This window comes from Sarcophilus harrisii, chromosome 4 (assembly GCF_902635505.1).
Source record: "Sarcophilus harrisii chromosome 4, mSarHar1.11, whole genome shotgun sequence".
In the NCBI taxonomy this organism is placed as follows: Eukaryota; Metazoa; Chordata; class Mammalia; order Dasyuromorphia; family Dasyuridae; genus Sarcophilus; species Sarcophilus harrisii.
Genome location: NC_045429.1, coordinates 274,065,724 through 274,089,164, shown reverse-complemented (window position 1 = coordinate 274,089,164; position 23,441 = coordinate 274,065,724). Strand labels below are relative to the sequence as shown.

The 23,441-nt window shown below is 39.3% G+C and overlaps 1 protein-coding gene across 1 annotated transcript in view; it reads right to left on the bottom strand.

Annotated features, from left to right (window-relative positions):
- Positions 1–21,456, bottom strand: part of LRFN2 (leucine rich repeat and fibronectin type III domain containing 2) — a 321,289-nt gene extending 299,833 nt beyond the window's left edge. The window contains exon 1 of the mRNA XM_031964900.1: positions 21,013–21,456. The gene's annotated coding sequence lies outside the window, so the exon portion shown is untranslated. The remainder of the gene's footprint in view (positions 1–21,012) is intronic.
- Positions 21,457–23,441: the final 1,985 nt, after the last annotated feature.

Genomic DNA, 23,441 nt, shown 5'->3' with positions numbered 1-23,441 from the left:
TTAAGGATAGGGGCAGCTAGGGGTGAAAGTGGATTTGAAGAACTAATCTGGAGTCAACAAAATTTATCTTCCTGGATTCAAATCCAGTTTGAAACACTTACAGCTATGTGACTCTAGATAAGTAACTTAACCTGGTTTGTCTTGGTTTCCTCTTTTTGTAAAAATGAGCTGGAGGAGGAAATGATGAACCACTCCAGTATCTTTACCAAGAAAATTCCAAATGGAGTTGCCAAGAGTCAGACAAAATAGAAACAACTAAACTAAACACTAGTAGACAAGGTAGGATACCTGGGGACTTGGATTCAGTGGCAGAAATGAAAAATCTGACTTCAAAAACGGTTATGTTCTTGGGGGGAGGGATAGAAAGGTAGGATATGGCATGCATATAACAAACTTTAACAGAGACAGAGGACTAAAAACTAAGGGGAAATCATCTAAGATTTCCAAGAGGAGGTGGTATCTGAGTTGAATATGAAGAAGAGCACCTCATCTAGAAGAGGTGAAGACAGGAGGAAGTGCATTACAGGTCCAGAGATAGCTCAAATGAGTGTCAAGGTAAGAAAACTTAATAGAATGAACAGTTCTTGACTTGGATATGAAGTCTAAGGAAGCTGTATTTTCTAAATAAAAGGGGAGTCATTGAGGTTTTTTGAGCAGGATGATGACATAGTCAAACTTGGAGGACCAACCAGTAGATTATTGTAGTATGAGTGCACATTTCTATATACTGTATATACTTGTCTTATTTGATCTTTACCATAATCCTTTGCAGTATGTGTTATCATTTATATCTACTTCTAAAAAAAGGATACAAATTCAGTGATATTAGACTTGTCCAAGCTTCTACCATTGGAAAATGTTGAACTCAAGTCTTCTTGCCTCCTAAATCCAGCATTTCATTGTTGCTACTGTTGTTCAGTGGTTTCAGTCCTGCTTAACCCCATTTTGGAGTTCTCTTGCCAAAAATTTTTGAGTGGTTTGCCATTTCCTCAGCTCCATTAACCGATAGGGAAGCTGAGGTTAAGTGACTTGTCAGGGTCTGAAAGTGTCAGATGAACTGAACAATCACAAAATTATCTGCAGGAGATAATAGCAGTGACCTCAAATACCATTTTGTTTAGCCCCCTTATTTTATAGATGAGGAAAATGAAGAATAGAGAAGTCAAATGACTTAGCCAAGGGTACATAAGTTGTAAGCATCAGAAATATTCAGGAATTGCACTCAGGTCCTCTTACTCCAGACTTCAGAGGTAAGTTGTATGAAAGCACTTTAAGTACTCTAGAAAATAAGTTATTATTTACAAGGAGGACAACATCATAAGAGAGGATAGGAGCTTAGAAAGCAACTAAGGCAACCCTTTCACTTTACAAGAAAAGTGAGACCCCAGAGATTGTTTTTTGTGTAAGGTCTCATAGGTAGGAGTGGCAAACTGAGATTTGAATTCAGACCATTTGACTCCAAGGTGATTTGTATGCATGTCATTGTTTGGTTGGTTCAGTCATGTCCAACTCACTTTGAATTAATTTTCTTGGCAAAGATACTGGAGTTGTTTGCCATTTCCTTCTCCAACTCATTTTACAGAGGGGAAAACTGAGGCAAACAGGATTAAATGGCTTGTCCAGGGTCACACAACTAGTGTCTGAGGGCAGATTTGAAGCTCTATCTACTGCGCTTAGTACAGTGTGAATAATTCCATGCAATTCATTTCTGGCAAAAGAGAACCAGCAGAATGTGTGGATAAATGTGAAGCTGAGAGCATGTCTCATCAGTGTATGTGAAAGATAACACATCTATTCATATTAGTGCCTCATTTTATCTATTCGATTTGTCTTATTTGAGTTACTTATCTGTTCTATCTCCCTTCACCTTATGGAAGGGAGCAACTGTCTCTTTTATCAAAGAGGAAGTTTCACAGATCAGGTGTTTCATCAGATGAGGGTGAGGATTGTATCTCTGTATATTCTCTGATTCTACTACTCTTCTCCCCTGCCCACTATGGCCAGTGCAATACTAGGGACATAAGTAATGCTTGGCATTTTTGAAAGGCTGTAAATTTGTGTGCTTTCCTTGGCTATTGAATTATTTCACAGTCCAAAATTTTTCCTTTCCTTTCCTTGACCTTGATGGGAAGGTCAAAGAATCCAGGTTTACATATATCTGCTGTTTGGAAACTCACTTGTGTCCAGGCTTCAGAATCACAGATTTATCTTCTATTCCGAGGTCTTTACCCTCAGTTTGCCTTCTAACCAGCTCAGAGACCTTGATGTCAGAGTTCAAACTAGGAAGGGATTAAATGGTTTGTTTAGGGCAACTGTCCCTAAATTGGGACCTTGAATACAAAAGCTCTTCATCTCATCAGTTCCCATCTGGATGAAAACTTAAGTCGACAGTTTAGTGCCAGACTGAAGGGCCTTGGGAAGCAGCTCATTAGCACACTTCTCTGACCTGAACTTCATCATCATCATCATTATTATCATTATCATCATCATCACCAAATTTAAAAAAAAATAAACACAGAGCCAGAAAAGGGACAGAGTTAAGATGATGGACTATGTAGTCAGCTGCTTTTAAATGCCTTCTAATCTAACTTCCTCAATTTATAGGTAAATAAAGTAGATGCAGAGAGAAAAAGTCCCTTATTTAAAATTATAACATCTAGTTAGCAGTAGAGACCTAAGGAAGGAAATAGCAAACTGTTCAGTATATTTGTCAAGAAAACTCTGAATGAGGTTATGAAGAGTCAGACACAAGTGAAAACAACTGAACAGTAATTCAAATAATTCAACAAAAATTTATAAAGGGTCTACAGTATGCAATAAAGCAGTTAAGTGATGCAGTGAACGGAATACCAAGCCTAGCGTCAAGAAGATTTGAATTCAAATCCAGCCTCAGACACTTACTAGCTATGTGACCCTAAGCAAGTTTGTTGTTTGTCTGTTTCATCATCTATAAAATGAGTTGGAGAAGGAAATTGTAAATCACTCCAGTATCTTTGCCACAAAAACTCTAAATGGGGCCACCAAGAGTTGAACATGACTAAAAAAAAGACTTAACAATAATCCCAAGTGCTATGTTCAGGTCTTAAAAAATGTTAAGAGTTCTGGGAGAGGACTTACAAGCAAATCCTGGCTCTGTCACTTATTCCCTCCTGGTTACTCTGGATCTCATTTTCCTTATCTTTAAATTAAAGAAGTTGGACTATATGATTTATAATTTTTATTCCCAACACTAAATCCATAGACATAGAAGCATAGATAATATGATTTTGATTTCATGTGGAAGCAAATGATTGAGAGTTCCATAGTTGGAGCCCAATCAAAGAGCTTACACACTTTATGATCTTAAACTGAGCATATGTGCATATGACATGCATATATATACATTGAGCACGATCAGGAAACCATTAGCAACAAACCAGCAAACCAGATACTCTCTCTGCTGCAAAGCTTTGGAATACTATACTCAAATATGTTTGCTTCCCAAAAAAGACAGAATGAAGCTTTAAAAAGCCAAAAGGAAGAACCATTATGAGACCGGTACAAAAATGAAATGTTGATGTTGTAAATGGACCAACCTTTACAGAGATTAGTGTGTAATTATGCAAGAAAAGTTATTAACTTCCCTATAGCTTTTGACCCAGGTATCCTACTACTACTACTAGGCATAATTCCTAAAAAAGTGACACAGAAACCAAGGCCCAGTATCTACTAAAATATTCAGAACATCATTCTTACATTCTTTTTGGTAACAAGTAATTGAGAAAAAATGGGCATCCATCATTTGGGAAATAACTGAAAAAAATTACAGTACATAAAGTGTCCTAGAATACTATTATAAGTATGAAATGATGAATATGTAAAAAGATCAGAGAAACATAGGAAGCTTTATATGAACTGATGCAAAGTGAAATAAATATTATCTAAGGGATAAACACACACACACACACACACTCACACTCACACATTGAACATTTAAAAACAAAAACAGATTGATTTCACCATTTATAGAAAGAAAAAAGCACAATAACCTAGTATTTGATAAAGCCAAAGATCTCAGTTGTTGGAGCAAGAGCACACTAGAAACTGTTGGGAAAACTAGAAATAAAGTCTGGCAGAAAGTATTCTAGACCAACACCTCAAGATGAGTACATTATTTAAATATAATGGGTGATATCCTAAATAATTAGTTAAGTATGGAAAAAAGTTACCTGTTAAATATATGGATAGAAGGAGAAACAAGAAATAGAGAGGTTAATGGGAGCCCAAATGGATAATTTTGATTAAATAAATTAAATTTTATTCAAACAAAATAATGCAGCCAAAATTATTAAAGAAAAATGACAACAGGAAATTGGGATGGAAAATGAAGCAAGTTTCTCTGATGAAGATCTCAATTTTAAAATATATAGTATCTGAGCCAAATTTATAAGAGCCATTCCCCAAAGGATAAACGGTGAAGGGATATGAAGAGGTAGTTTTCAGAAAAAGAATCAAAGATATATAATAATCACAAGGAAAAAAAAGTTCTAAATCTCTAATAATGTGAGTAATAAAATTAAAATAACTCTGAGGTACCATCGCATTCCTATCAGATTGGCTAATAGGTACACTAATGTATGATTGGTAGAACTATAAACTAATCCAGCCATTCTGGAAGCAATTTAGAACTATGTCCAAAAAGCTACAGAACTGTGTATACTCTTTGACCCATTGATATTACTACACGTTTTATACTCCAAAGAGATTTAAGGAAAAGAAAAGGGATGCCTACAAATAAAAATATGGCAGTTCTTTTTATGGTGACAAAGAATTGGAAACTAGAGGGATACTCATTAATTGAGGAATAGCTGAAAAAGTTGTGGTATATGAACATGATGGTATTCTATCTATTATGCTATAAGAAATGTTGAAGGTACAGTTTCAGAAAAAACTGAGAAGATTTATATGAACTGATAGAAAATGAAATAAGCAGAACCATATTGCTGTATACAGTTACAGTACTATTATAAAGATAATCAACCATGAAAGACTTCATAATCCTAATCAAAAACAATGGTCCACCATGATTCACAAAAAAGTCACAATGAAAAAACACAATCCACCTCCAGATACAGAACTGATGGCATCTGAATGCAAACTAAAAGATATTTTCTTTCTTTCTTTCTTTCTTTCTTTCTCTTTTTCTTTTTCTTTCTTTCTTTCTTTCTTTCTTTCTTTCTTTCTTTCTTTCTTTCTTTCTTTCTTTCTTTCTTTCTTTCTTTCTTTCTTTCTTTCTTTCCTCCTTCCCTCCTCCCTCCCTCCTCTTTCTCCTTCCCTCTATCGCTCTGTCTCTGTCTCTGTCTGTCTATCTGTCTCTCTCCCTGTCTCTCACTCCCCCCCTCTCCTCTCTCTCCCTACTTCCTTGACTTCACATTATAATGGATATCATATTTCGTGCCTTCTCAACAGTTGAGAGAGATAATAAAGGGAGGGAGAAAATTTGAAACTGAAAATAAAACTAAAATAGAAGTTTTAAAAAATGAAAATTTAACATCTGACTCTCCAGAGCATATGGGAGCTGGCTCAAGCATAATCCTGGCTAGAATCCTGTCTTGTGTTGCTATAGAGCTGACATAAAAACATGTCCTTGAAATGAGGAAGTAAAACATGAGCAAAGTTGCCTGCTTAGAGTTGCCTGCCTGAAATGAACTTACTCCCAATTTTCTATCCTTAGAGAAGGAGGCCTAGGAGTGAAAATTAAGCATTTGTAACAGAAAAGGTATATAAAAGAATACAAAGATGAAGCTTCTTCAGTCCAGAAAGGTAAACTAAGATGTGACAGCATGCAGTTGCAGGATATAGATTCAAATGCCACCTCTGGGGTTTGCCTCTTGTATAACCTTAGCCAAAGTCATTTAATCTCCCTGAATTTCAGTTTTCTCAACTATGATATAAAGGGTTAGGACATAATGATGTCTGAAGTCCTTTCTAGGACTAAATATATGATGTGGGTAAGATCAGAATACATAAAATAAAAGATGGGATGGAAAGAAAGTGGGAGAGGTTAATATGACATGTTTAGAAAATCATAGAAAACTAGAATGAGTCTCTTACACATAGACTTTGCCTTGAACTGGAATGTTGGGGGGAAGGGGATAAAGGAGGGAGAATGAACAACAAATGTTTAGTACAAATGAAAGGAAATTCTTTTTCATATCATAAGAACTACCAAGCATATGACGTTTGTTACCCAAGAGATGGGCAAAGTTGAACGTAAAAAAAAGAGTCAATGAGGATTTAGATTAATTAATTAATGAATACTTGTAACAGGGTATTAGGAAGATTAGGATACTTTGGATACATCTCTAACCTTTGAGGAGAACCTAAAAGACATTACCCCCTGCTCTCCCATAATTCATCTCTACAGACATCCTTAGAAGCACCACTTGTACAAGGAGATTATGGGACTGGCCTAAGGTGGCATTTCTAATGCTCTTATGGTCTTACATAAGTAACAGCTGCAGAGTGATATATATCTAGACAGAGCATTAGCATCAAATCTGAATCATAGGTAAATGCCATGGAGGGGTGGCTCTAAGGAGTTATGGTTAACAAATAATTAAGGGAGTCAGGAACACAACTCAGAAAGAGTGTTATTTTTCAAATGAGTAAAGGGGGAGTTGAGGATGGAAGCTCATAAGCTGAATCCTACATACAGAAATCCATATACATATGGACATATCGGGTCTAGTACCTAAGAGTAAATGAAAAAGAGAAGCTAGTTAGAACAAGATGTTTTGCTAGAGCCATTTATGGTTAGATTATCTTGGAAAAGGTGCCTTCTACTCTATCAATCATCAATATTTTTTCCATTTTATTTTACCTTACCTTTAGTTATTAGTCATTTGGCATATGTGTATATATGTGTGTATAAATATATATGTAATTACTTATTTATACTTAAACTCTGTTCTAAGTGAATCAAAGTAAAGAAAGTTATATGTTCCTATCTAACCCAAAAGGGCTAGTGATAAAGAGAAAGAAACAGAAACAGAAATAGAGAGACAAAGATAGATAGAAGAGAGACAGAGTCAAAGAAACCAACGCAGAGATAGAGATAGATAAAGAGATGGAAAGAGAGACCAAGAAAGAGATACAGAGATAGAGACAAAGATACAAATAGAGACAGACAGACAAAGATAGAAACAGAGACAGAGAGGCAGATACAGAGAGAGACAAAGACAGAGACAAACAGAGAGAGAGAGAGACAGAGAGGTGAGGTGTCCTGTTTCTTGGTGATGCTATCAGCATACATGAGTTCAATTATCATCTTTGTGCAGATTTTCCTAAATTGATGTATATATCCAGTCCTCCCCCTCTCTAACTACCTTCCTATTGTACATGTTAAATAAGATAAGCATTTCAAACTCAAAATGCCCCAAAATGGACTTCAAATGCAATCCTTTTCCAAACTTTCCTATTTTTGCTAAGGATACCACCATCCTTCTCAGAACTTGCATCCTCTGATTCATCCCTAATCTTCACTTTCTCTCACCCTGCATATCTTCCCAAAGCTTGTCAGTTCTGTATCAGAGTAGCTATAGCATCTGTGACCTCCTCTCCACTAACCCTTTTTCAGAATGTCCCCACTTTTTTGCCTGAATCAATTTTTTTTCTCTAATCCATCATCCAAACAGCCACCAAAGTGATATTACTAAATCACAAGTCTGACCCTGTTATTTCCTCTGTCCAATAAATTTCAGCTGTTTATTATTACTTCTAATACAAAGTTCTCATTTTGTCATTTAAAGCCCACTTACTTCAGATCTATCTTTCCTGCCTTATTGTACATTACCCCCTTTCCAAATTGTCTTCAATGAAGCTTAACTGACCTCCATGCTGCCCTTCATAAAGTTCACCCTACCTACTGTCTCTGTGCCTAAGACATGTTCCTTCCATACCCCTGCTTGGGCTTTTCTTGGCAAAGATACTGGAATAGCCTGCCATTTTCTTCTCTGGCTCATTTTACAGATAAAGAAACTGAGGCAAACAGAGTTAAGTGACTTGCCTATACTCACAGAATGAGGAATTGTCTGAGGGGATCTTCCTGACTGTAGGCCTAACACTCTGTCCATAGTATCTAGTTTGTTTTAAAGTTTAGTTAAAATGCTACCCCCTGCATAAAGTCTTTCTTCATGCCTCTTGCGCTGACCTCCATTCTAAAAATATAAAATTGGAAAACCTTTTATTTATTTTGTATATATTTGTATATTTCACTCCATTGAATATAAACTCCTTGTAGGCAGGGATTATTCCATATTTTTATCTGCAGCACCAAATAGATACTTAATTAACATTTATTGATTGGTTGATAAATAGCAGCTGCAAATCATATAACTTACCCCATGTCACACAAACATTAAGTAGAGTGCCAGGATATAAAGCCAAGTCACAGAATAATAGATTTAGAACATGAAAAGACTTCAAAAAACATCTTATGCAATCCTGAAAGACTCATCTGCTTGAGTTCAAATCTGGTCTCAGACATTTACTAGCTGTGTGACACTGGGTAAGTTACTTAACCCTATATGCCTAAATTTCCTTACCTGTAATCTGTAAAGCTGGAGCTTTACTCCACTCTACTCCAATACCTTTGCCAAGTAAGTCCCAAAAATGGATCATAAAGAGTCTAAAATAGCTGAACAATTCAACATATTGTGATATATGCAAGAATGGTGTAAGATAACTCTTTTTCTCTCATTCTCTCTCTCTCTCTCTCTCTCTCTCTCTCTCTCTCTCTCTCTCTCTCTCTGTCTTCATATCTCCTTCATTTTATTTTATTCAGGAAAAAATGGAATCCCAGAGAGAGGAAGGGCTTTTCCTTCATGTCTATAGACAATTTGCAAAGAGATGTCTCTTTTTGTTATTCCAACAGTCATTACCCAAGAGACCTTAGAGATTTCTCTATTTTATACTATAACCAAAGGGCTATAGTTCATTTCAATCAGGGTTGGCAAACAAAGTTTCAGGCCACAGAAGCAGGATTGACCTAGACAGAGAGGAGGAGCACCAGACAACATACTGCTTTGGTAATGCTAAGGATATCAGAGTATGCTGGATGTGGACAGGAAGCACAAAAGTAGTGAGACCAACTAGAGTCAAGGCAGATACTAAGAATAAGCTGTGGCAAAGTCATGGTGATAGTAAAGGCAGAAAACTAGGCCTGGGGATCCAGGTAGAGAAGGCTGGCAGATTGGCTGGCAGATTGGTTGGCAAAGGCTTAGGCTAAGGTAATCTCTGGGTCCTGGATAGCAACATAAGATCAAAGAGACAATGGTCTGAGTTTCTGGCTAACAGGTTTTTTTTTTAAATTTAATTTTAAAAAGTATTACTATTTGAAAAAAAGACTCCATTTGGCTCATTTTTCATCAGAAGGGCAAGAGCACCAAAGTAGGTAGAGAACTGGAAATAGAGTTAGAAGGATCTATTTAGGTTCAAATGCTGCTTCTCATACTTAGCAGCTATATACTTAATATCTCTGGGGCTCCATTTCCTCATCTGTAAAACTCAAGTAATGATATCTACAGTATCTATGTCACAAGAATGGTTGCAAGGTATAAGATTGGGAAGGAGTGAATAGGCATATATTAAATCCCTACTATGTACCAGGCTATGAGCTAAGTGCTTTTCAAACGTATCCAATAAGGCATTGTGTCAACTCTAAAGAACTATAGGAAAATTTGTTGTTGTAATCATATTAATCATCATCTCCACAGTCCAGTTTAAGGCAGAAAAATTAAAGTTTAAATATGACAAACTTCATACATTCAGGAGTCTGAGCTCATTGTCACTTATGACCTTTTAGTGTCCATAGTAGATAGAGAAGTTACAGCTTCTGGCTTGTCAAGAAGTTAATTAAGGGGTACCATATCTTCAGAATATTCAGAAGTGTTGGATCACAGGCATATTGGTCAGAGGCAGCATCCTTTTCTTCATCAGGCATTTCTATTCCTTCTATGGAGCAACTAGGTGAAATAGTGTATAGACTTCTTGATCTAGAATCTGAAGAAACTGAGTTTAAATCTGACTTTAGATATTTATAAGCTCTGTGGTCCTGAGCTAGTAGTCACATTACTTGCTTTAGCTTCCTTATCAATAAAATGAAATGGAGAAGGAAATGGCAAACCATTCTAGTATCTTTGCCAAGAAAACTCCTAATGGAGTCACAAAAAGTAGGAAATGACTGAAATAACTGAACAGCAATAACATTCTTCTCTTTCCCCAAGCAATGACCAAGGGGGTGGACATGAACCAAGACCCTAAAACAAGTTTTGTTCCACTCTTATCTTCTATACTCCAGGTCTTCAGTAGTGGGACATCACTTATTTAGCTAACCACATGGAACATTAAGTTCATCTTTCACACTGTCAAGGAATGGAATTATTATTGTAAATTGTGGGGTGCTATTGGCAACACAGCCTCACCACATAACTGATCATTTGTGTGGCCACATGAAAATGAATACTGTGAAATTGTTGGCCCCAAAGAAGAGATATGACAAGATACCTCATCACACTCCTTTGTAGAACTGGGGGGAGATGCCCTTGGATATAGAGCAGCCTTGTATATAACATCAATTTTCTTTTCAATGTATTGACCAGTTTTGTTCTTTCTCTTTTTCTTTTTTTAACTTCTTTATTAATTTCTTTCTTTAACTTCTTTGGGATGACTGGAGGCTGGGAAGGAATGGGGGGGAATATGATGCAAAAACAAAAGTCAACAAAAATCTATTTTAAAAATATGTGTGACCAGAGATTTAGGGTATAAATGAAACAAATCTAGTACTAGAGTAGCTTCCTGATTGGCTTAGACTGTGATGCAGAATTTTAAATCGGCCAATAGATTAAAACCCAGGCAACTGGAAGCTGTGCAGAATCAAGATTTTGCACAAGGTTGATCTTGAGCAGAAGAATACAATTCTGGGTCAAAAAACAAAGGAATGAATACCCAAAGGATGAGCTCCAGGTTCTGGTGACCTAACAATGAACAGCCAAAGGCAACTAAGCAGCCCTGCAGAAAGACAGCTTTAGCAGGTCTTAGGGCCAGTCACTCCTATCTATCAGGTAACTTTCATAGCATTCCTGCACTTCAAAATTGGAAATGAACATTAGAATTCAATCTAGTTTAATCTTTACTTGACCAGGAACCTCCTCTACCACATCTCTGACAAGTTATCATCCAGCCTTGACCCAAGTACCTAACATTGATTGGAAACTTATTGCCCCTGGAAGGCAGCCCATTGTACTTTTGGACACCTCTCTGAGGAAGATTTTCCTTACATGAAGTCAAAATGATGGTGTGGTGGAAAGAATATTATTTTATAAGTCAAAAAAGCAGGCTCAAATCTCAGCAAGTCACTTCCAATCACTCTGGACCGCAGTTTCTTTATTACTGAAAAATTGATAGAATACTTGTCTTTTGACTAGTTTTGTTAATAAGGGACTTTGCGAACCTTAAAGCACTACTAAAAATTATTTATTAATATCATTGTATTCTCTATATCAGCTGAATTTATTCCTGCCCTGTAAATAAATACTATTGCTTGAATTGCAAGATGGCTTAGATTTGGTATAGGAAAAGAGATGCAGAAACTTTTTATCCATCAAGAATAAATACTTTCATTGCATGACTTCAAGTTTTTTTTCTTGCTGGCTTGCCTCTCTGGTCAAAAAGATCTCTACTTCTTTCTGACAATATCTCCTCCTAACAAAATCTTTATCAGATCCCCTTTTTTCTTCCCAAATTCTAGACTTCACTTGCCTTACCTTCACTCAGGGAATCAGGGAATGTCATTTATTTTTTTTCCTAGCCTATTGTCCTGTTGCCAGTCAATAAATTAGTCAAGGTCCAGCATGAATCTAGAAAGTCAAAAACTGATTTCCATAGGATATCTTTAGACTCCAGAGAAAAAGGGCAAATTAGCGAGGAATTTTGTCACAAAAGGATGAAACTGGACTGGTGGGCAGAGGGAAGCAACTATGGGAATTTCTCATAAAGGAAAGATATGGCTAGGAAAGTTCTCAACTCTATCAATACAAAATTTTTTTTTCTAAAGGCTGCATTTCAGGAGATATTTCAATGAGAATAATAACTTTTTGGGAAGGGAAAGAAGAGGGGGGGGGAAAGGTACTCTAGAGAAAGGAAAATCTCTAGAATGAAGTTCCTAGAGAAGTACAGGTAGTTTGGACTTGGAGTCAGGGATACCTCCATTCATGTCACTCTACAGGCATGTCCTAGATATGTGACCTTGGGCAAATCATTCATTCTCTCTTTGGATCTCAATTTTATTATTTGCAAAACAGGTCTTGGGCTTGCTGGCCTTTAAGGTGCTTTCCAACTCTAAATCTACTATCCCATAGCTTTGAGTAGCATTGCCTAACATGAGTCAAAGAGTTAATGTGAGCTCTTCAGAGCTTCTTGGTGAAAGTTATTCAACAAGCATATATTAAGTACTTACATGCCCATCATGTCCTAAAGAGCCCATCAAGTCTGTCCCATAATAATAGCTCATATTTTATCAATGATTCAAGAGTTGCCAAGTATTTTTTCGTACACTAATTCATCTAATATTCCCAACAACTCCTGAGATAAATACAAGTGTTATACAAATAGGGAAACAAAGTCAGAAAGCAACTCTTTGTTTCCTAGGCTTGGAATCAATCAACCAACCAAATACTGCTGTCAATGAGGATTTATTAAGCACCTACTACTTGCCAGGCACTGTGCTTGGTAGTTGGGGATTTAATGCTTCAGACCCTTGGGTTTACCCTGGGTCAGACAAATAATAAGTGTAAGATATAGGATGGAATCCTATGTCTTGCCTGACTTGTGATTCTTAAAGCACATGTGTTTATGCTACTCTCCTGCTCAAAAAATTTCACTTGTTCCCTATTTCCTCAAGGATAAAATACAGATTCCTCAGTTTAGGATTTAAAAGGCTTCTTTGTCTGTTTCTATCCTATCTTTATAGGCTTTATTTTACATCGTTCCCCTTATTATACTCTGCTTTGGTTTCCAACCAAACTGACTTATTTGATATTCTTCTTTTTTTTTTTATTTAATAGCCTTTTATTTACAGGATATATGCATATATGCATGGGTAACTTTACAGCATTAACAATTGCCAAACCTCTTGTTCCAATTTTTCACCTCTTACCCCCCCACCCCCTCCCCTAGATGGCAGGATGACCAGTAGATGTTAAATATATTAAAATATAAATTAGATACACAATAAATATACATGATCAAAACGTTATTTTGCTGTACAAAAAGAATCAGACTCTGAAATATTGTACAATTAGCTTGTGAAGGAAATCAAAAATGCAGGTGTACATAAATATAGGGATTGGGAATTCAATGTAATAGTTTTTAGTCATATTTGATATTCTTCTTATTTAATATTCTTCTATTTCCCTCCATGTCTTTGCACAGGTAATCTTCATGCCTAGAATATATTCTCTCCTCACCTCTACCTCTTAAAATTCCTGGCTCCCTACAATTGAAACTGCTTACATGATATGCTTTTTTTCCCTTTTTTTCTGATTCCTTCCACATGCTGGTGCTCTACTCCTCCTATTTCCTCAAGCCTACAAATTGCTTTGATTATATTTTGTTTATAATCTTATTTACTTCTATAGCAAATAATTGATTGTAGGTCCCTTGGTCAACTTTATTCATGTATACCTTTGTATCCCTGGAGAACTTAAATTTCTTAAAGATGAGGATGGAATAATTTTTGTATTAGTTTGGTGCTGAGGATACTAATATAAAAATTATTCCATCCTCATCTTTAAGGAATTTAAGTTCTCCAGGGATACAAAGGTATACATGAATAAAGTTGACCATACCCAATAGCAGTTGTTTCATAAATGCTTGCGGACTGACCGATTGGTTGGTGGATTGATTCCAAGCTTAGCACTTTTTTTTTTTTACTATGAGGAGAAACCAAAGTATACCTTCTGCCCTTAATCTATCAAAAAAAAAAAACCCACTATTCATCTTACATAAATGAGAGGACAACGCTTAGTCTGGTACCCTAAGAAATTCTTAAGCTCAAACCCCATGCTTCTTTTTTTTGCCTTCTACCTCCATCTCAAAGACCTCTAACACTTGAGAACAAATGGACAATCAAGATCTTTAGAGTGATAGTCACTACTGTATGTATACTTTCTCCATGAAGTTACCCTCATTTGGTCCAACAACAGCGCATAGTTTCCTCTTATCCTGATTGGTCAGGATATGGTACAACCAGAGTTCTTCTCCCTTACTGGAGTTTTGTCTTTTTCCTCTCTTAAAATGCTCACCATCCTTTAGGGCCTGGAGTTTTTCATGGTGTAAACATACCCCTGTCTATTTTCATCTTTACTCAACAACTGAACTGAATCCTATAATTATGTTGGCAATCCCTACATAAGGGTAATGCTACAGACAAGTAGGCATTTTATAAGTCAAAGTAGGATCTTAGATTCATATATAGATATCATCTAATACAATGGCTTTGTTTTATAGATAAGGATTCTCAGAACCCCTAAGAGATAAATGATTTATCCAGCGTCATACAGGTAAAGTAAAATCAGTTGAATTTGAATGCAGGTCCTTTAATTCCAACTCCAGTTGACTTTTCACATTGCCCACATTAGTAAACAATGATGAACTTCAATATAGAAATGAAATCAATGCCAAAAAAGATATTTCTCTCACCATCATTACCAAATTTCTTCTCCCTTCACCATCTCCCTGTACCAGGAACATAATAAGCTGTTATTGAGAAAGAAATTGGTTAAAAGGTGGGACTGAGATGAAGGAAAGGGATGCTTTCTAATTCTACTGAAGCTAGTAAAATGTAGAATAATTGCTTCTCAACAAATGTCCTCAGGAGAAAAGAATTCAAAAAGGGTTATCAGAAAAATAAGGGACCCCAAGGCCTCCACCAGAGGCAGAACTAACTCTCAGAAGAAGCATTTTCAAAGATTTCAGGAAGGCTCTTAGAAAAGTCTTACATTTGTTTACTTCAAACCCTTCTGGCAGACCCCTGACAGAAAATTCTCTCTCTAAGAAACTGAAATGTCATATTTCTTTTACTCCCCCACCCCAGCCCCCAGATCTCTACTCTATTCCCTCCCCAAATCTAATAAAAGTATTACCAAACTGAACCAAAACAGAGTAAAACTTGCCACTTAGCACCACCAGATCTAATCTAACCCTTCCCCATCTTTATTACCATTAGACGTCAAACTTAAAGAGTAGACCATTCAAAGTGAGATACTAAAGTTCTTTTTTTTCCCTCTGGGAAAATACAAAGCAGTTATTGCCTTTCCTTCCCCAGGTTACCTTCTGGGACACAAATCCATTGTCTGCTGGGGTCAGGATAGAAGTTGAAACTTCTTGGAATATGGGAAAAGTTTAAGAAAGCTACAATGCAGTTTAGAAAGAAGAGATCACTGATGTATCAGTGTTCTCTTTCTATAAAATGACATTTCCTCTACTTATTAGCTATGAAATCTTGGCCAAGTCAACCTCTGTTGAGAATCAATTTCCTTACTAAAACAAACAACCCTCCCCCAAAATAACAAGAATAATCTCTACTGTGCCTACAGAATTGTTGTAAAAATCAAATGATATAATGGATGTGAAAGCTGTTTGACAATGGCAAAGAACTACCACATGTAAGGTGATTACTGTTATTATTTTTAATAATATTAGTAATGTGCTATTGTTACTATTATTTCCAGTACTATCTCTCTCCTAATAAGTGATGATGAGATTATCTGTGGCCCATAATATCAGAAGAAATCAGGGTTTTGCCTAGTGAAGGCAACTACCTTACAACAATGTTTGCTTTATTCTCAAGTCTTTAGTTTCTTCTTACATCTTTTTCACTTTGTTTTCCCTCCTTGTCAATTATTGTTACTTTAGTGCCTCATTTTCTCTTCCTGAGCCATCTGTATCCAGTGGCAAGATATGATCAGAACTATTGGAGATGGGTCTGAATGCACAGCCCATTCACTTAAATCCAATTCATGTTATAGCATCATCTCCCTGATCTCATGGTCCTCTTCAAGAAACAATCTTTGTGAGTAGCACTGGGGCCCAAATGAATTGTTCAGTTAGGTAACACATCCCTCCCTCCCTCCTTCCCTACCTTCCTTCCTTCCTTCCTTTTTTTCTTTCTTTCCACATAGGGTATCATGCCCTTATCTTCAGGTGTTCTGAATGTTGTGTTCAACATTCTGTTCCCATGGTTCACTCTCTGGATGTAGATGGCTCTCTTCATCACTAAACAAGTAGAACTAGTTTGAATCTTTTCATTATTGAAGAGAGTCACATCCATCAAAACTGATCTTCATATAGTCTTGTTGTTGCTATGTATAATGATCTCCCAATTCTACTCATTTCACTTAGTATCAGTTCACATAGGCGTCTCCAAGCTTCTCTGAAATCATCCTGCTGATCATTTCTTACAAAACAATAGTATTCCGTAGCATTCATATACCATAATTTATTCAGCCATTCTCCAATTGATGGGTATCCATTCAGTTTCCAGTTTCTTGCCATTACAAAAAGGACTGTCACAAACATTTTTGCAATGTGGGTCTCTTTCCTTATTTTAACATCTCTTTGGGATATAAGCCCAGTAGTAACACTGCTGGATGAAAAGGTATGCACAGCTTGGTAACTTTTTGAGCATAGTTCCAAACTGCTCTCCAGATCTGTTCACAGTTCCACCAACAATGCATCAGTGTCCCAGTTTTCCCACATCCCCTCCAATTTTCATCATTATCTTTTCCTGTCATCTTAGCCAATCTGACAGGTGTGTAGTGGTATCTCAAAGTTGTCTTAATTTGCATTTCTCTGATCAATAATGATTTGGAGCACCTTTTCATGTGACTACAAATAGTTTCAATTTCTTCATCTTAAAATTGTCTGTTCATATCCTTTGACTATTTATCAATTGGAGAATGGCTTGAACTATTATAATTTTGAGTCAATTCTCTATATATTTTAGAAATGAGGCATTTATCAGATCCTTTGGATATAAAAATGTTTTCCCATTTTATTTCTGCCTCATATCTCAACTATCCTTAATTATGGATTGGACATTGCCTCCTGTTAAAGATCTTAGCTTTAGAAGGCCACTGCATCTGGGTCAGTCTTCAGTCATCCTGATTTATATCTTGTCACTGGACCCAATTGGCTCTGAAGGAGAAAGTGCAGCTTTGAACAGCCCACTCTCATCTAAATCTTACTCTCTTGATATCATGACATCACTTCTCTAATGTCTTGGTCCTCTTCAAGAATGAAGAATAAACAACAACAACCTTGGTACAATGAATTGAGTGTCTTAGCTGGAGTCTGGAGGATCTGAATTCAAATATGGTCCCAAGTAATTATTAGTTGTGTGATACTGGACAAGTCACTTAACTCTGTTTCAGTTAGTTCCTCACCTGTAAAATTAGCTAGAGAAGGAAATGGCAAACCACTCCAGTATCTTTGCCAAGAAAACCTCAAATAGTATCACAAATAGCAGGACACAACTGAAAATTATTGAACACTGTTATCTTAAGCCAGAGTCAAAACTAGCAGGGACTCAACAGAGTTTTTCACAAGGGCACACTGATACCCAAATGGGCACTTTGTAGGGGGAAATAATTTTTGCACAGTTTGATTTCTTCTGATAGTATAGATTGGCTAGTAGCATAATTATTCTATCCTTCTAGGGATCCTATGGAGATAGTAGTCTTCCTTTTCCAGGATATCTTACCCCACCAATTCTCATGGCAACAAGTAGGGAACAGGTTGGTCTGACTCCAGTAGTTTCTAGTAACCATTCTATCTCAGACTTAAATTTGGAAGTTTGAATGTAAAACTCGAGACTTGTTCTCCTGTCCTCAAAATAAAATCACAAAACAATGAAAAATGTAATCTGTGTTTCCCTTCACTGTTTGATTATATGTAGTTGCTTTCTTAGTTTCCCAAGTTGGAGAAGCCCACTGAAGTGAATGAAGGATTTTGTTTCCTCTCTCAGACTGGGCAATCTCCAAGAACAGGCTCCACACAACAGGGTTAGAATCATACCTCCTAGTTCAGGAAGCAGGAACTCCCCCAAGGTAAATCTAATTGATTCAAATTCCCAGTTGTCTTTCAGCTGAGGGGCAAGAGAAAACTTGGGGGCTCCTGAAAAGGAAAACAGATGGAAGTGGGTGGTTCATTGTGCTCCAAAGATGACTGGCTGAAGGATGAAACTTGAGAAATATATGTACTTGTAAGACACTGGGTTTTCCTCACTACCAGCTTTGTTCTGTAGTAGAACTAGTCCCCATTTCAAGCTTAGCTAAACCTAGGGCTTTGGAGGAGGTTGGAGAATTATTCAATAAATCTGATCCAACAAACATTTATTAAATACTCATTATGTGAAGATGCTGTGCTAGACACTGGGAATACAAATGCAAACATGAAAAGTAGCCCTATCCTCAAGAAGCTTACATTCTACCTGGACATATAATATGCAAATAGACCAGTAATATGAGATAATGTGAGGAAAAAGTGAATACTAAACATCTACAGAGATATTTGGTTTTCTACTTCTTGCTCTTCATCTCCTGTTTCTCAATTTTGTCCCTTGAAAGCCCCCGGCTCCCTCCCTCATGCCTGACAAGACACCTCTGCCTTCCCATGCTACTTCTTCCTCCCTCTTCCTTTCCATACTTAATATCTTTGGGATGATATCCCATGGACCACTGTGGGATGAGGGGGTTTTCAAGCTCAAGGAACAGATTAAGTACTTGGGGGAAGGAGGGAGAGCAGGGCTAGAGAGAAACCCCAGGCTGCTACAGAAGCCTGGAAGCAGACAGACCTGTCAGTCTGATCTGGAGAAGCAGTGCCTATAACTGGTGCAGAAATGCCAAGTCCGCTGTTTGTATTCCCTGGGGCAGGAGAGGAAGATAAGTGATCGTGTTCCTCATCAGAATTTAGACAAGAAGCACGCAAGACAGAATGAGGGGGCTGGGAAAGGTATGGGATAGAATCTCACAGGGGCTACTTAGGAACAAGGGTGGGCCAAGAAGCAGGGTTAGGTGAGATAGAACTCAACTCCTAGCCTGGGTCCAGAGAGAAGTATAGCATTCTTGTGTTAAAAGGAAGGGACATGGTCCATGGCAAAGCTGTGGGGAACTTATGCCTTTGGTTACCAAGGTTCTGTGAATGGTTTCTGCTTTTTAATTGCATTGAGATACGGAGGATCTTCATCAACCCAGCCCAGCCCAGCCTCTGTCAAGCCCCACATCCTGCTGCGAACATTTAAGCACTAGCACCTACAATATTTAAGAGGACTACATCTCAAAAAGCAATGAATGATCATCCCAAAGCACAAATAAAATCATTAAAGTCCATGCCTCCCCCCACCAAACTCATTACCCCTATCTTTGCTATCAAATCCAAGGCACACACTAGCTCCAAGGCCACTGAGAAGTCCACAAATGAACAAACAAAATCCTTCCCGGGGAACTCCCAGTCAGGGTGAACTTCTTCCTTGAAAAGGAACAATTTTCTTAGGGAATTACCCTTCCTAGTCTATTACTGGGGCTCCCACACCTCACTAAAGGCAACAAGCGGCCTATGGTTCACTTTCCTATCCTCTACCACTTTCCCCCTTAGTCCCCTACCCCAATACATACACATAACACCCACTCCTGGAGCTGTTGTTAAAAAAAAGAGAGAGAGAGATGTCTGCAGCCCTACCCTACAACCCCCAGCATATAGGGGACATGACTATGGAATATACATAAGACACTTACCATTTTGGTCCATAGAATGTCTATATATCAAATACCCAAAGATAGTATGATCCCAAGATCAGAGACTCCTTTTCTGACTCTTTCTCTTAGTTTCTGCCTCACAGTTTTCTCCATCTCTCTGTCCCTTTGCCTATCTATGTCTTTCCTAGCATTTGTCCCACTGTCTCACTCTTTCTGTCTTTCTCTGTTTCAGTCTCATGACTGCCTCCTTTGCACCCCTGGGCAGGGAAAGTGGAGAGATGGGCCTCCTTTGACAGCACTGCTCTGTGCAGGGTTAGAATTTCTGGCTTTAGAACTGGTCCCTGCCAGATAGAGAAAGAGGGCAGGGCTGGACTGGCAGGAGGGTGGGGGGCAGGGACTGGGGGTACCACTGATGCTAATGTCCACAACTGCTTCATCATGCTACTTGAATGTCCCTAAACTGTCTCCAGATGCCCTGATTACCCTCCCACACAGAATGGCCAACACCACCACCCCTATCTGCCTCCCTAAACAAAAGCAGCACCTTTTTCTTCCACCTCCAAACACACCCCTCCACACCCAGTCCCACATCCTATCCCATCCAGGCCCCAAATTTAAAGGATAGTTCAAGCCCCTTCACCCGCATCCCTCTTCTACTATCTTCTCCTCCCTCTTTCCACATCCCCACCTCTTTGCCCTAGCATTAGCAACCCTGGCCAGAAAGGATCATGCCCTGAAAGATTTGGAGATGCAACAGAGTGGTTCTGGCCAGCAAAGTTCTTCTTTGGCTCCCACACGATTCCCAGATTCTACCTCCCCTTAGGCTCTACCATCTCTCTTCCTCCCATTCTGACAGCGCAGAAAAAACCACTAACGATGCCTGCACTCTTATTCTTGCCAGTTCCGTACCCCTTTTTCCCCTATAAAATCCTTCCCCATTGAGAAGGAGTGGAGCAAGCTTCAGGAACACGGTCGGGGGGAGGGGATCAACATGTCTGTTAGGAGTGAGGAGGGGGGGGTGTTCCCTTCCCCACCCAGTATCCTAAACCCCACAGCCAGAGAAGAGGGGATATAAAGTTGTCGTTTTCCTCTCATGGCTTTAGTCCACTCTTCTCCCCCAATCACCCCCCAGCGAGGACTTCCCGGGACAGCATTGACGACAGTCCAAGGAACGAAAAAAACAAGAGAAAAAAAAAAAAAAAAACATCCTAACACTCACCTCCGAGAGGCACCATTTATCCCTGGGTGGGGGGAACAGTCTTCGCCAGGCTCTCAGCTATGTTGTGCATCCTTCCTCGCCAAAGATCGACTCAGGGAAAAATCCTCCAGCTCCCCCCAAGCGCAGAGGAGAATTTGCAGGCAGATGGACTCTGCCTCCGTCAAGTCCAAATCCCTGAGACGGCTTATTCAGTTATATCCATGGCATTAAAAAAATCAAAATGGTTTTAAAAAAAAGAACTTGTTTTTTTCTCTTTCAGACCCCCCCAAAATCCCTTCCTGGGAAGCTTAGGAAGATGCCGGTTGGATTGGCCAGCGTGCCAAGTCCCGAGTTTTTCCAGAGACCACGGTCATTTCGGAATTTGCAAGTCCCCAAGTTCAGATGGGCAAGCCGGTTGTGTGTGTGTGTGTGTGTGTGTGTGTGTGTGTGTGTGTGTGTGTGTATAAGAGAGAGAGAGAGAGAGAGAGAGAGAGAGAGAGAGAGAGAGCCGCACACCCTCACAGACACGCATATACACAGACACAAGCAAGCAACCACACACTCACAGCCGCGCGCGTGCGAGCGCGCGCCCTCTCTCTCTCTCTCTCTCTCTCTCTCTCTCTCTTTCTCTCAACACACATACATACACACACACACAAGACACACGCCGCGGAGATTCAGATGTGGAACCTAGTGAACTACTGTGGTCTTCTAGATCAGCACTCTTCTAAGATGACCAGGAGTCTCCCTGGCTCAGGAGGCAGCGCTGCGCTAGCGTGGGAATGAGAAAGGAACCTCTCTTTACCCCACCCCTACCCCCCACCCCAGCCCCCGCCCCTCAGCCTCCACCCGCACTCAAGCCCAATGCGAAAGAAATCCGAACAGGCAGGCAGGCGGGTGGGCAGACAGGCAGACCAGCAGGCTGGCAGACCCTTCTCCCAGCCTGCCTCTCTGACACTGCAGCCTCCCTCCAGTGGCGGCCGCTTTGTGCTGCAGGAGGCTCAGTGCCTTCCTTCCAGCCTGCCCCGCGGAGGAGCAGCAGTTCTCCTCCCCCTTCTCTGGCTCCTCTTTCTCTCCCTCCTCCTTCTCTCCCTCCTTCTCCTCCTTCTTCCTCCTTCCCCAACTCCCAACAAAGGTAAAAAACGAAGGGGTTTAAAGCCGGGGTGGAGGTGGAAGCCAAACTGGAGGGAATGGGGGTCGCCGGGCTGGCGCGCGGGCGGGGAGCTGGACCCTTGGCACCACGCAGGGTCATGGGGAATCGGGGCTTTGGGAAACGCCGGGCGGACAGAACGCGGACAAGCCGTTGCGTAAGAACAGCAGCCGGAGCTGCTGCGTAGTCGTGGTTGCTGCTGCCTCACGTGCAGGGGCTGCCATGCAGCCGGCATCTCTGCACCTGCCGGAGGGAAACAAGTCAGTCCCCTCCTCAGAGGGCATGCTGGGCCCAGAGTAAGAAAAAGAGGGACGCCGGTAATGGGGAGCTATCTCTGCGGCCGGGACTGCTAATGTGGGAATACATCGATACTGCTATGGGTCACATATACACTCTATGTACACTCTCAGATATATACAGAGTAGCATGCATGTACACTCACGTACATCTGTGCAACCTTCTACTAGATACACCTTCTACTATTATCGGCATATCACATATTCAGGCCACATGTGTGCAAAAGGAGTATCATGTAATACAGATATGTAACTATGAAGTAGGTATTCTCACACATAGGTAAAAATATGCCATGTGTACACATCAAGGCTGAGTTGACAACTGTAACATGCATGCAGAATGAGTGAACCCATGGATATATGTCTACTTGAACATGTTTGGTTGCGCTACATGATGCTATGGAAGAAACACATCCATTCATAACTGCTCAGTTCAAATTTTTTTGTTTTTGTTTTTCTTAGATGGTTAAAATCCAGAGTCAACTCCCAGGCTCCTGAGATGTGTGTGTGTGTGTGTGTGTGTGTGTGTGTGTGTGTGTGTGTGTTTTGTGGAGAGAGGGTGGAGTGGGAGGGGAGTTAGGGGACACTGCATTGTGCTGGGTTGACTGAGCCTTTCTGTGTGTGGGTGAGGGTGACCTGGAAATTAGAGAGGGATGTGGGATGAGACTAAGAGAAGGGAGAAAAAATGGACTCAGGAAATTGTCGAGAGGCAAAGAGAGGGAAAGAGGTATAAGGAAGTTAAAGGCAAAAGGGAGAAGAATGTAGGAAAGACAAAAAAGAAAGGGAAGGAAAAAGCATGATAAGAGAGGGTAGAGGACACAAAGAGGCTGCCAAAGGGACATTGTAGAACACTAAAATGGATATGTGTAGCAATGAAAGGAAGAACAGGAAGTGAGGAAGCAGCCAAGTAGATGTGAGCTAAACTAAATCATCTTCTCTTCTTCCAGGAGTTTGTCCATTCTCTTCCACTTACAATCTAGGTGTGAGGTTCCCAGGAAAGTAGG